Genomic DNA, 4,258 nt, shown 5'->3' with positions numbered 1-4,258 from the left:
TGCATTTTTGTATTGTAGTACAAAGACTTGAATGCAAAATATATAGCTAAGTGTAACTTGTATACGTGTTTGAAATTTGGTGCATGTTCCTTTAAAATATTCCAAAAGGTGGTCCAAACACATCCTCAAATTGTATTGTTTGATGTTCTGATGAGTTAACTGGAGGACTGCAGACTGCAATGGAATAGGTTGCCTAAGGAGGTGCAGTTTTTAAGCTGTGGCTGGACAGATACTTATCCTGGATGCTTTAGGCTGATCTTGTTTTGAGGAGGGGGTTGGACTAGATGGCCTGTATGACCCTTTCCAACTCTACGATTCTATGAGTTGCTCACAGTTGCTTACTAGCTGTATCCTTGGTCTTGTAAAGCAGTGGTCCCCAACCTTTTTATCACCGGGGACCGGTCAACGCTTGACAATTTTACTGAGGCTGGGGGGGAGGATAGTCTTTTGCCGAGGGACGCTGCTGCCTGAGCCCCTGCTCCACTTGCTTGCAGCTGCGCAGTGCCACGCTGAAGGGGAGCCCCAACCATGGCGGCCGCCGGAGAGCACCAAAGGTGAGCTGGTGGCAGAGTGGCAGGGCAGTCCCCGAGGCAGCAGCCAGGGAGGAGGACGAGGAGGAGCCACGGCCCGGTACTGGTCCCCGGACCGAGGGTTGGGGACCACTGTTGTAAAAGATACTAGCTGTATCCTCAGTCTTATAAAGGAGTGGAATGTGTACATGTGTGTGCTTGAGAGAGAGAAAGAAAGAACATTAACCGCATCTGCAGTCCTACCCAGGATAATGAAATTGTGATGGAATTGTTTGAACTGTAACCTAGGCCTGGGGAGATCGGAGTTCAAATCCTCACTCATCCATGAAGCTCAGTGACTTGAACTAGACAATATCTCTAACTTTCATTCCACACAAAATAATACATGGAGAAAAATGTCCACCACCCTGAATTCCTTAGAGCAGGGGTAGTCAACCTGTGGTCCTCCAGATGTCCATGGACTACAATTTCCATGAGCCCCTGCCAGCAAACACTGGCAGGGGCTCATGGGAATTGTAGTCCATGGGCATCTGGAGGACCACAGGTTGACTACCCCTGCCTTAGAGGAAGGGATGAATAGAAATGTGGTGGAAGTACGGCTGTTGACTGCAGTGTAACTAGTGTCCAAGTTGACATGTACAGGCTCAGACTGCAAGACTGCAGATTCACATCCTTGCTTCCTTGTTTGTTGGGTTGCACTTTGCCTTCCTTATGAGATGCAGTCCTTATCTTGCGAGGCTGATTCATTCATCCCCAGTGTGCTCTTTAGAAAGCAACCACTGACATATGTATTGGATTGTTTAAACATTCATTGGATTTCATTTTCCATTCCAAGGATATTTTAATGAATGTTCACTGGTAAGACCTTCGGCTATGACCACACACATCCTGGCTTTACTTCCCACAATCATCTGGGACACTTCCTCACACTGACATAGAATAAATTAACAAATGCATTAATCATCTTTTCCAAAAATAAGCCATGTGGACTTTTACTGAGCCAGGATTGCAGTTTGCAAACAGAGAACAGTACGGACACGACAATCCCGCGTACAGAGAAGCAAGCCCCAATGAGCACCAGTGATCTGCTTCTGAATTAATATGCACAGGATTGTGCTACCGACTGTGTATGTATCTGTTACCTTTAAAGTCATTATTCACACTTTCACGTACCCAATGAGCTCAGGATTTCACTCCCTGCTTGCAGAATTTGTGCCCTAACTTTTGGGCCCTCATCAGGGCCATCAAGGTGGCTAACAAATTAAATACATACACAATAAGACAACACCTTACAAGGAATAAGGCCAGCAAAAAGACATCATACAGAGCTAAAATTAAACACATCAAAACCCCAAAACAAAAATTGAAACACTGGGAAGAAAGGAAGGAGGGATCACCGAGGGAGTGTCAAATGAAGCAAAAAAAGTCTTCACCTGCTGGCAGAAGATGGCAACAGAAGGGGACAGGAGAGTCTGTCTGTGTGTCTGGTGGGAGAGTTCCAGTGTTTTAGTACCACAGCTGAGAAGGCCTTCTCCCAAAATGCCACCTACCTAATCGCCATGGGTTTTGGGGGGGGGGCACTTGAAGCATGGCCTTGAATGAGGTTGGGTAAGAAGAGGGCGACTGCAGAAGTTGGGTAGGGCAGGTGGTCCTTCAAGTATGTCGGGACCAGCCATATAGACCTTTAAAACGCAATACCAGCTGCAGATTTTGTTTCAGTGTAGATGTTCCGGGGCTGGAGTGACATGGTCCCCACAGCCCACACAAGTCGATACCCTGGCTGTAACATCCACCTGGACTTTCTGAACACTTTTCAAGGGCCATCCCATGTGGAATGCACTGCAAGGAACTAATATAACTCCAAGGGAAGTGTTCCCAGGATCGCACTAAGTGCTATTACTTGCAGTTAGTTCTCTAAAAGAATGTTTATTGTTCTCCTAAGTGTTTATCTGCCAGTAATAAATATTTATTCCGATATATGTTTTGCTTAGACTTAAAATTTCTCTTATGCTTTCTTTCAGCCAAAGCCCCAGAATTATGGCAAAGGATCATTAGAAAAGGGGGGGGGGGGAGCACTAGCGCTTCCATTCCTTTCTGTTCCACAATAAGGAATGTTCTGATAATATCAGGAACTGGAAATTCCTATCCTCTCTCTTCCAACCCTGTAGCAACAATCTAGAATTCCTTAGACCAAAAGGAAGTGCACGCTGAGCTTGCTCTTTTTTGGGCCCTCTCATAAACGTTACTTTTATTCAAACTACAGCAAACAAGAAAATAACAGCTAGAGGGCTATTTTAAAAAATTGAGTAGAAGAGACTGCACAAATTCATGGCTTGCCTTCTTAATAAAAACAAAAAAGTGCTACAGATATTTTTAAAGGCATGTATTTTGCAAAGACTCTCTGGTGAATGAAATCAGGGCTGCCAGAGCTTTGGCCCATCTCATGAAGTAAGACAGTGCCCCCTGGTGCTCCTTCTTGGAAATAATACCATGGCCAGTAATTTACCATGCTTTTCGTTCTCAAAACGACTATTTCCAGGGCACCAGTTTAGAGACCAAAAGCTGCTCTGATGAAGGGAGGTTTGATGGTTGAAAGCTCTGAGATTCTTTTTAAAAATATCATTACCTTTTATTGCTGAATATTAAACTGTTTTCCTCATGATACAGAAGTTCTTCCAATTAACGTGTAATTTGTTCACAGAGGTCGATGGTGGCAGGTTTGACAACAGTAAGAGTGTGACTAGAACTAAGTTGGCACATTGAGGTGAGATTTCTGTACAGGTTCCAATCCACTCTCCTTTGTCTCCATATCCACCACACACACAGATATGATGAGTTGTTAGAAGACCCCGAGCGGCACCCAGTTAGAGAAAGGAGCAAACTTTTGGCGGTCTAAATGGTTTTGTTGTTCTTGAAGACGCTCCTGTTAGTAGGGCATCGTGAGGTGTGTTTTGCAGACAGAACTGCTTTAAATCAGTTGCAACCTGGGGAACCATGCAGCTTATGTTGGCTTCCAGGCGCAGCTGCTGTACCACTTTCTTCACAGCCACGACCCTGGAAGAGCCAGTCATGGTCTTGTGGCTGGGTAAGGGCTGCAGCCACGTATACTCTGAAAATCTTGTTGGACTTTAAGGTGCTGGTGGATTAAAATCTTGCACTTTTCCTGCAGACCAACACATCTACCCACCAGAGCATGCCCAGGATACCTTCTTGCCCTGGAAAGCTCGTGTGGCACATGACTATAGCATTACACAAGGCTTCCACTGAAAGCTGAATGGTTTCCCGTAGTGCACAAGGAAACAGGTTGGTTAGCCATAATATCGGCTATTATGAAGTCAGAAAGGTGGGATAAAAAACGCTGCAAAATGAAAATGATGAAAATTAAATAATTTTAAACCAAGTGTGGCTCTGAATACATATATCATTAATAAGAGACACAACTAAGTCTCATACGCTTATTTTACATTTCAATTTATCACATCAGAGTAAAGCAAAATAGCCATTTCTGAAATAATTTCACTTCAGAAAATTCTAGACTTCAGATCCCTATAGAATCAGAGTGTGTACTTTTGGGAGGGATCCTGCAGATGCACAAGTAGAAGACAGCAGATCTTTTCAGCCTTTCCCCCCAACCCCCAGCGTGTGCCTGAAGAAACACAGCTCCCAAAGCCATGGTGTGGATTAGTTGAACGTGATCCAAATGGCTCCAGCTGCTAGGAAGCAAAACT

General features: G+C 44.5%; 1 pseudogene; it reads right to left on the bottom strand.

The window, feature by feature from the left end:
- Positions 1-3,394: 3,394 nt before the first annotated feature.
- Positions 3,395-3,601, bottom strand: LOC143842616 (guanine nucleotide-binding protein G(I)/G(S)/G(O) subunit gamma-5 pseudogene; annotated as a pseudogene).
- Between the last annotated feature and the right edge of the window lie 657 nt (positions 3,602-4,258).

The sequence above is a fragment of the Paroedura picta genome, chromosome 8, assembly GCF_049243985.1.
Source record: "Paroedura picta isolate Pp20150507F chromosome 8, Ppicta_v3.0, whole genome shotgun sequence".
Lineage (NCBI taxonomy): Eukaryota > Metazoa > Chordata > Lepidosauria > Squamata > Gekkonidae > Paroedura > Paroedura picta.
This window is presented reverse-complemented; position numbering and strand designations above follow the sequence as displayed.